General features: G+C 38.4%; 1 pseudogene; it reads right to left on the reverse strand.

Annotated features, from left to right (window-relative positions):
• Positions 1-5565: 5565 nt before the first annotated feature.
• Positions 5566-6100, reverse strand: LOC136133121 (large ribosomal subunit protein eL6 pseudogene; annotated as a pseudogene).
• Positions 6101-10923: the final 4823 nt, after the last annotated feature.

Genomic DNA, 10923 nt, shown 5'->3' on the forward strand with positions numbered 1-10923 from the left:
CCTCAAAGTATTGGATAACTGCTAAGCTGTGTATGTACGGGGCAAGAGTCCAAGAAACTCAGTAAAAAGCAACAGATGGAGGTTAAATTGCTGACAGAGACTTGAGCAGTCACATGGTGCTGGACAGATGGATGTTGGAGCTCCTCACCAAGGTGCTGAGCCCTAGGTAAACACCTTAGAGTTTCATAAGCCACAGAAGGGCTAACTTAGGAGTAAGGGGTATATACAGAGGTGAGGGCTAAACTGAAATAGACCAGTCCTAACAAAGTCTAAAACCAGCCCTTGACAGGATTGCTCTGATCGTCTGGCTCTGTATATGTTGGGCAGAAGATATGTTAACCCTCTCTGGAAGAGGATGACACCATCCAGAGACTATAATTTTTAATATAGAATGTCTGACACTTAATAAAGCAAAGAAAAGCAAATTATTAAAAATCAAAAGAAAATAAAAACATACTGAGTATTTTCACTGCCCTAAAAATCCTCTGTGCTCTGCCTATTCATCCCTCCCTCTCTCCTCTGAAACCCCTGTCAACCACTGATGTTTTTACTGTCTCCACAGTTTTGCCTTTTCCAGAATGGCATATATACTTGGAGTCATACAATATGTAGCCCACATTTGTCCAAACCCATTAAATGTACAACACCAAGAGTGAACAGTAATGTCAACTATGGACTTTGGGTGATTATGATGTGTCAATGTACGTTCATCAACTGTAATGAGAGTACCGTTCTGGTGGGGGATGTTGATGATGAGATGGCTGTGCATGTTGGGTGGGGCAGGGCATATACGGAAAATCTCTGCACCTTCCCTTCGATTCTGCTGTGATCCTTAAGCTGCTTTATAAAAATAAAGTCTCAATTTAAAATAAATTCAAAATTAAAAAAAAGAAAAAATTAAAACATACCTACAGGTGGTTCAGTTACTTTAAAGTACCTATCTAATATCTCTAACATCTATGATTAATGTGTTCAAGAAATAAAAGATACAGAAGAATCAAATAGAAATTCTAGAACTGAAAGATACTCTAAGTGAAATTAAAAATTAAGAACATGGATTTAATGCCAGTTATACACAAGTGAACGGAGTATTAATGAACTGAAAGATGGAGCAGTATAAAACATCAAGACTAAAATTCAGAAAAACAACCGAATGACATCAACATTTTGGGGAGTGGGACACAGGCATCACTATGTACTTTCAGGCCTCAATTGTGAATCCATTGTGCAGCCTGTTGAGAATCCCTGCACAAGAGCTTAAACAGGAGGGGTGATATGCTTTGGACTTATGTTTTTAAATGACCAGAGATCCCATGAGGAAAATGAATTGAAAGAGATAGTGCAGAAGCAGGGACATCACGTAGGGTGATTTCACCCTCAATTGATGTAGCAGCTTTCTAGTGGTAGAGGGCATATCTCAGGGCATACTTCATGGTACAAAATAAGATCCAAGGTAAACAAGAGTGACATAATATAGAACTTCCTGATGGGTCAATGGAAGGTGGGGATGAAAGAAGAGGACAACTTATAAAACTAAGTGATTCTCATCCAGGGGCAATTTTGCCTCGCAGGGACATAGGGCAAAATCTGTAAACTTGTTGATAAATCTCTACAGTGCATCAGACAGCCCTGACAACATAAATCCAAAATGTCAACAGGGCTGCTGTGGAGAAACCCTGGTTTAACTTCTTAAAAAGGTATGCCTTGCCCTCATAAACTAGCTCTTCCCTTTTGTGTGTCTGTGTTTTCAACTAACTGTAAAATTCTAGAGAGCAGAGACCATATCTTTTACTTTTTTATCTTCACCTGCTGTACCTCATACATTAAAAAAAAAATAGGCTTTGTTTTTTAGAGTAGTTTTATGATTACAGAAAAATTGAGTGAAAGTACAGAGTTCCCATATACCTCCTCTTCCCTGCACATAAAGTTTCTCTTGTCATTAACAACTTGTATTAGTGATACATTTGTTACAACTGATAAACTAATATTACCACATTATTATTAACTGAAGTCCATAGTTGTATTACATTTTTATACAAATAATACTTCTCAATAAATTAATCAGTTACTGACTAATCTAATCATTTGTCAAGGAACATGACAATAAAAAAAAAGAGGAAGAAGGGAACTATCAATTATTGAGCACCTATTCGATACCAAGCACTATGTAAGTCCATATAGGTATATAAAACTCATATGTATCTATATGTAATATTATTATATAGAACCATGTCAATAACTGTGAGTTGGGTATTATAATCTCAGTTTTAAAGATGAGAAAATTTAGGCTCAGGAATTTTACATTATTTGCACAAAGTCACACAGCCTAGTAAGTGGAGAAGTTGGAACAAAACTTCTCCCATATTCAGGGCCCATATTCCTATAATTACAACAAATACCCTTTTCCCCTCCTGGTTTTTTTTTTTTTTTTTCACATTTCCTGTTTTAAACTGTCTTCCCCTGCTTCTGGTGTACAGCCCCAAGGAGTGAGTAGTCCCACAAGTCCTTTTCCAGCCTCAACTCTCAACTCCACCACTGGAGGTCCATGTGGTTCCAGTCTGTGCCAAGTGGCTACTCCACCCCCTGATACTTTTAAGCCAGGCTAACACACCCACACGATCCGTAAACTCAAGTTGCAAATGCTAGCAGATGTTCAACAGTCTCTGGGCTCCCACTCTCACCTCCCTTTTGATGCCGCCTAATTGAGCTCACTCTCATCAGTCCAATTCTGAACTCTTGGCTCTCTCTGTACTTGCCCTGCACCCCAGATTAGGGCTGCTACTGGCATTTCCATGGAGGCTTTCTCCTCTGGCTCTCTGGCGTTTTCTGGCTTAGTCTGAATTTTCTACCTTGGTATCTCTCCTTGTCTCGGATGTGTCAGGGAAAGACGCATTTACTTCCTCTCAGACCTAAATCTGGTCTGGAATCTCAGTCCAGGGCAAGCTTTGACTCTCAGAATGTTATGGATGTTAAGGTTGGATGGAGCTGACTTAGATGAAGTGTGGACGGAGGCTCTAGACCAGAAATAGTTTGTAAACATTCTTTCTGCCCTCAGCCTCAGGAGCCTCAGGAGATGCTTGGAATTTAGAAACAGCCCACACCAGAGCACCAGAGCTCCAGTGTGAACAACCTGCCGGGGCAGCCCCATATTCCCACCCACCTCATTCACTTCTTTGTTTTTGTATGTATTTTTCTTCTCCTTGTAAATTATAAATTCCCATGGGAGTAAGAATCATTTTCAATCCTACCATAGTTTCCTTTTCGTAAAATTCCGAGATCTGTATAAATATGTTAAGCTTCTATAAGGCTCATTGTTCTCATCTGCTTCTTTTGAATGATATTGAAAAAACCCCAATTCTTTGCCTCTACAGTGACATCACTTCACTGTAAATGGATTCGCCACCATCGTCAAAAGCACTATTGAGGGCTTCCCTGGTGGCGCAGTGGTTGAGAATCTGCCTGCCAATGCAGGGGACACGGGTTCGATCCCTGGTCTGGGAAGATCCCACATGCCGTGGAGCAACTAGGCCCGTGAGCCACAACTACTGAGCCTGCGCGTCTGGAGCCTGTGCTCTGCAACAAGAGAGGCCACGATAGTGAGAGGCCCGCGCACCGCGATGAAGAGTGGCCCCCGCTTGCCACAACTAGAGAAAGTCCTCGCACAGAAACGAAGACCCAACACAGCAAAAATAAATAAATTAAAAAAAAAAAGAGCACTATTGAATACACTACAGCAACTTCAGCATAGGGTCCCAGGGATGGATCTTGTTTTCCTTCCCCTTCCTAAGCTTCTCTCTTGTCCTTTTAGTAAACGCTGGGAGAACTGAAATTTATCTAACAAAAATTCTTCTCATCAATTATAGCTATTGCTTTGGTGTCATCTCAACAGAGCCAGCAGTCCTTTGGGTTCTCCTTCATTCCTTCTCTCCTTCCCTTTCTCTTCCCATGCCTACCCTTCCTCCAGCTTTCTTTCCCTTCCTACTTGTCCTGTAGTGCTGGTGATATTCCCTTATAGGGGATTGGTTTCAGGAGAATGGTGAAAAAACTGCAATGCTCAAGAGAATCTTGAATCTTAAGTTTCCATTTCTTCTAGACATTTTGCTTCTTCCTCTCCCGAGTCAGTCTGGTCATTTTGTGCTATTTCTGGCAGCTCATATGCTTGGGGGAAAAAATGCAATAGGAAGGAGGGAAAACAGAATTTTCTGTTTGTGAAATAGGATAAGGAGGCAAAATCTGGTTCGTTAAGCTGCTGAATAAAACACCAGATCTTGGATGGAACATGTTCTCTTTTAAAAAAAAATTGTTAAAAATACCAGACATAAAGTTTATAAAACATAATATATAATTTAAAAAATAACGTGCAACCACAAAGGGTATTCCTCTCCTTAAATAATGCTCAGGCTGAAAACTTTACAGTCATCCTTGACTCTTTTCTCACACCCACATCCAATCAATCAGCAAATTCAGTTAACTCTACTGTCAAAAGCAGAGAAACGGACCCCTTTTCTCTACCTCAGCTGTGCCGTCAAGATTCAAGCCTCTATCACCTCTCGCCTGATTATTCCAAGAGAAGATCTCCTTGCTTCACCCTTGGCACTCTCTACAATCTACTCTTAACACTACAGCCAGAATGATTCTTTTAGATGACTAAGTCAGAGCCTGCTGTTCTTCAGTTCAAAAACCTGCAATGGCCTCCCATGAGACCTAGCACGGGAGTTAGCAAACCACAGCCTATAAATCAAATCCAGTCACCATCTATTTTTGTAAAGTTTTACCGGAATACAAAAACAACCATGTCCACTCATTACATATTGTCTATGCTACTTTCATGTTACAACAGCAGAGTTGAGTGTTTGCAACTGAGACCCTATGGCCCATAAAGCTTAAAATATTTACTATCTGGTCCTTTACAGAAGAAGTTTGCCAATCTCTGACCTAGCATCTTAATAAAGCCCTATAAAGCCCTGCTGACACGTCTCTGACCATATTGCCTATTCTGTTTCAGCTCCAGTGCCCTCCCCATGTCTTCCTGAAGACATCAGACATATTGCCATAGTAAGTCCATTGCACTGGCTAGTCCCTCTGCCTAAAATGTTATTCACCCAGAAAGCCATGTGGCTTACTCTCTCATGCCCTTCAAATCTTGGCTCAAATGTCACCTCAATGAAGCCTCATCTCATTTAATTCTGCAAACCATACGCTCACTCTGCTCTGTCTTAAACTCCCTCACCTTCTTATTTTTTCCATAGAACTTATCACCTTCTAAAACAATAATAATTTAATAATTTATTTCATTCTTTTGTCTTTTCTTGTAGAATATGTTCTCCATAAAGGGCTCTTGTACTCCTACGTGCTTATAGCAGTACCTAGCACATAGCAGGCATTTAGGAAATACTGGTTTAATGAAATGATACTGAAGTAATATAGAACATTACCATGTCTTTGAATCCCTCTTTGTGTCCTTCTATAATCATACCCCTAACCCACCCTCCTCCCATGTAAATACTCTCTGGATAATTTCTTTTTAATGGACCGAGTTATTTACTAAGGTTCCTTGTAAGAAGTTTAGAACACTACTTTGTGACGATAAATTTCATTTGTGAGAGCAAACGCAGAGCGGAGGTAGCCCTGGAGCTGAGGAACAGCTTTGATTCTTCACAGAATTTGTGAGTACACAGCTTTCTGATCAACCTTGCGCTGCTCTGTAATCTTGTATTTCTCTCTCTCTGTGTCGAAGATCTCACCATCCTGGTGCCTGGGCTTACGCAGCTTCTTCTTCTTGAAGCAAGTGTCAGTGAGATGTTCTGGGATTTTCACACCACTGATAATCAATTTTGGTGGATGGGGCAATGACAAATTTCTGGTGTGCTCTCCGCAGAGGAACTTGATTGAGGGACAGAGGCCCAGTCACAAGTAGCAAGCCACTGCTCAGCTGCTTCAGGAAAATGACCCTCTTGCCTCTGTGGCGCCCAGTGAAGATGATCAGAACAGTCCCAGGAGTGATGCTAGCGAGCAGTTTTCGCACATGCTTACTGAAGGGTTTTCTGCAGTGACTCAACAGCTTTCGAGGCACATCTTCAGTAGGATAATACCTAGGCATTATTTCTTAATCTTTTTTTTTTTTTTTTTGCTTTTCTTTATAGTTGGATCGAGGTTTATATATCCCTACAAAATATATTCTGTAAGGTCAGCTTTTTAACTTTATATAAATTGATAAATACTTGTATGTCTCCTTCTGAGACTTCCTTTTTTCTCCCTCAACATTATTTATAACATTCATCCATATTGATGCAAATAGTTATAAGGCACTAATTTTCACTGCTGGATGGTATTCCAGTGTATGAATACACTCCAATTCATCCATCTTTTCTACAGCACATGTATATTTAGGTTGTTTCAGTTTTCCCCCATAAACTACACTGGCAGAACATTCTCATATACACCTTCTACACAGATGTAAGATTTTTCATAGGGTTCACACTTAGGAATGGAATCACTGGGTAGCAGGGATGTGCATGTTCAACTTTACTGGCTAATGCCAAATTGTTTTCCACAGAATTACACAAATTTATACTTCTACTAGCAGTATAAAAGAGGTCTATAGCTCCACATCCTCAGTAACACTTGGATTTGTCGGGCTTAGTTAGTGGTGGTGTACAATGGTAACTCATTGTGGTTTTAATTTGTATTTCTCTGGTCCCTAAGAAATTGAGAATCTTTTCATATGTTTATGAGCCATGTGTTATCCCTTTTCTGTGAAATACCTGTTTATTATTTTTCCTATTGGGTTGTTTTTCTTTTCCTTACTGAGTCATATGAGCTTTTTCTCAAAAAGCGTTAATTTTCTCAAAGCATTGTATTTGAGGCCAATTCCACTACACAACTTCACGGCACCTAAGGGCAAAACTGTCTTGAAGTTTAACACTACCAATAATGTATAAAGATGATCCTGACTCACCAAGAAAAATTTACACAACACTTGTTGACTAATTAAATGAAAGAATAAATAAATACTCAGTAGGGTCTGTTAAAAGGGCGGTCCTGGTTTAAGTTAGGCAAATAAATAACATATTTTAATTAAATATAGGTAAAATGAAAATAAGGGTGTGTACATAAATTTCTCTGTGGAATTGATCATTTTCTAAAGATGTCCAATAAATGAGGTTGAGTTTCCATACAACAATTGACCTCATAAGCATAATTAGCTAAAGTGTAGTACATGCTACATATACTAATCTTTAGCTTACCTTTTTCATTACATTAGAAAGACTTTTTTCTTTTATAGTTCTGGACAGAAAAAATGATGAAAATTGGCATTAATAAGTAATTTGTGAAGTAATACCCAAACTACATTTTTGGTAATTCTGATGTTCAACAATTCCAATAAAAATCTTTTTAAAAAATTTTTAAAAAAACAAAAAAAGGTCAAGCAATAATTTTAATAAGAAATTTTTAAAAATCTGATAAATAATATACTAGGATGTAATATATAGTACAGAGACTATAACCAATATTTTATAATAATTTTAAATGGAGTATAATCTATGAAAATATCGAATTGCTATATTTTATACATGAAACTAATATAATATTGTAAACCAACTCTACTTCAATAAAAAAAGAATTAAAACAAATCTGAAAGTGACTTTTGAACTCATGACTTCAGAGCATATTAGTATTATTTAAAGAAAATTATCTTAACTAAGAATAGAAAGATGACTTTCCAGTTTGAAAGGGCCCGCTAACAATAAATGAAAATAGACCTACATTAAAACACGTAATTGTGACATTTTAAGACATCAGAGTTAAAAAGAACATGTTTAAAGTTTACAGTGATTAAAAAAAAAAATACATAAAACAAAAACAACCCAGTTCACCTAGAAAGTACTGACAATCAGAAAAGCACCCAATTATAAAAGCAATGGAGTAATGCTTTAAAATTGGGAGAAAAAAATATTTCTGACCTGTATTGGTAATTCTATACCAAATCAAACTATCAATCAAATGTAAGGGTGGAATAAAGACATTTTCAGGTATGCAATACCCAAAAACAAAAGCCATTCTTCCCCTTTTAGAAAACATTACTGGACAATGTGCTTCTACAAAATGAGGGAGTAAAACAAGTAGGAAGAACACATGGAATCCAGGAAATAGAGAACCCATCACCATAGTGACGGTAAGGGTATCCCAGGAAGACGGTGAAAGGAGATTAAGATCCCAGGAATTTGGTTACATAGCAGGCCTGGAGAGCAACTAGCCCAATTTGGAACACAAGGATGCAGGACTTCAAGAGAAATGTCTTCCACAAACTGAGAGATTGCCAGATGTGTTCAAAGGTAGTGAAAGGACACATACTTTTTATAAGCATTTTGGGATGAACTAGTGCTACTAGGAGGAAAACTAAGCAAACAGGAAAGCAATGAAATTATTACCTTTAGGGAAGCAAAAAATTTGTGTAAGGAAGGAAATGCAATTGTATGTAATCATATTCATTATCTGACTTAACTGTGAATAACAATGTAAAATTTGAATATCTAACCAACATTTATGATCTATATAAGAAGGATGGAAGAGGAGTGGGGTGTGTGTGTGTCTGTGTGTCTGTGTGTGTCTGAGTGTGTGTGTGTATCTATGAAAGGAGTGTTAAATCCTTTTTTCCCACAGTGGGAAATCAATGAATAATGATTAAAATTATACAAATAACCAAGAATTGTAGTGTAAGGATGTTATTTAGATACGTAGAGGTAAATTCCCAAATAAACAGTGAAGAATGCTAAAAGTGGCTGACTGAAATTCAGAGTGGAGGATGCAGAGGGGATGAACATTTCCATTTTATGATTCATAGTTACTAGTTTTTTAAACTTACATGTTCATCTTACATAAAAATAGAAATTTATTCAATATATAAACAAGTAAAATAAAAGAAATATTATGTTATCACCAGTATATATCTCCTTTTAACAGGGGAGTTTCTGGGGCCTGGAAAGAGAAAAGTCCAGGCTTGGAGATAAGATCAGCAGGCAGTGTAAGAGGCTTTTCTCAAGGTTAAACTATTTACTAGAGACACACACACACACTGCTCAGACCCAATGTGCTGACTCTAGCCCATTTTAGTTTACACTAAAGTTTTCAGAGTATGATTAAATATTCATCTGTAGAATTTTACTCCTTCTTGATGACACTATATAAACATTAGTGAAAATGGGAATACAGTCTCAGAATTAATATTCCTTGAATACCTACTATATGACATCCACTTAACATACCTTACCCAGTTTTATTTTCACAATAATCTCACGAAGTGGTAGTCATCCCCATTTTACAAATGAGGAAATTGAGGCTTAAGGATAGACTACCTTGCTCAAGGTCACACAGGTAACAAGTTTGGATCTGGGCTTGGAACTCAGATTTGCCTGACTCCAAAGTTTAAGTCCTCTCAGCTTCTCTTCCTTACATGACTATAAGGGGGCACAATGGAGGTGGTAACAATCGAGGATCAGGTCTTTTACATTGCAAATATGTCCAGTGCGGGGTGTGGCACCATCTGGCCTAGGCTTGTGGGTAGATGGTGAGGGTGCCTTGCCCCTGCCTCTTGTGTAGCTCTACAATAGGATTTATCACATCTATCACAGTTAATCATTTGCACATCTGTCTCTCCAGACCGAAGAGCTTCACCACGACAGGTAGTGAGTACCACCCATCTGTGCAGGCTCTGCACCTTCCATAGAGTCAATGCTCAAGAATTGTGTAGTGAACAAACCTGTTAGTTTCAGGCTAAGACATTAAGAGTATTTCATGTTCTTTCTGGACAAACTTGGCTGTATCTAATTCCCCATCCTTAGTAAGTCCTGATGGTTGATGGTTTAATTAGAAAGCATTAGAGGGGCACTATTAATCAAAATCAATGTTTATAAATCTTTTATCTGAAGTAGTCATTTTATAATTTAGTGCATAGTAATCAGCTTCTTTCATTTTTGCCTGAAGTCAGTAGTTTCATAGACCTTCCAATCTGCTCGACCTTCTCAATTTTGAATCACCCAAAGCTAAAAGCTGGAGTGCAATGTTGATCCCACCCTGCCCTTTCCCTCCACATCTATTCAAGCTTGAAGGCTTACTAATTCCACTTCTTTAACCATCCCTTCTCTCCATTCCCTCAGCCTTAGCTTAGACACGCATATTTCTCTGGGATCAATGCTGTGTCTTTATGCAATCTCCCTTTCCCCAGGTTATCCCCACTCTAAATGAGGGAGAAGTGTAATGGGAGACTGAAGGAGAGCACTTAGTTCTGACTAGAGGCGACTCATGTGAGAGAACCCAGCATAACATGTGGCACGTAATGATTCCCAAAACATATTTGATGATGTTTGTTTGTTTGTTTTGTTGGGGGTTGGATCAAGGAGTTAGTCTGGAGGAGGTGAATTTTAAGCAGCCCTTGAAAGAGAAAATTCCTTTGCTTAGATTTATTTTATACGCTGTGATAAAACAGGTGCCATTTACCAAAGGTTAAATTTTGCTTCTTTGCAAAATGAAATCTGTAACCCCTCACCGAATTAAACTGCCATGACCAATACATTTTATCACGTGTAACAAGTATGCTGTATTTTTCTCTGAAACAAACTTTTTCTCATGCGTAACAGTCATAAACCAGGAAGCAGGGGTGTATTTCAGAAGAAAAGTGACACCCCACAATTCAAAGGAAGTGGCTTCTGCTTAAGGAAGTGAACAGTTAGGGGGAAAGTTTCCATGTGGGAGATTGCCACTTGTCCACGCTTCTTTCCTGTGAAACGTCAATTCTTCCTGAGTACAAATATTCTGTCCCTCCTTTAAAATAGCCCTCATGGTGTTCTCAGTAAGCCTGGGAGCCACAGATGGACACTGAAACCAAGACATCTTTCTAATTATAACAAAGGAAATGATAATTCG

The sequence above is a fragment of the Phocoena phocoena genome, chromosome 1, assembly GCF_963924675.1.
Source record: "Phocoena phocoena chromosome 1, mPhoPho1.1, whole genome shotgun sequence".
NCBI lineage: Eukaryota > Metazoa > Chordata > Mammalia > Artiodactyla > Phocoenidae > Phocoena > Phocoena phocoena.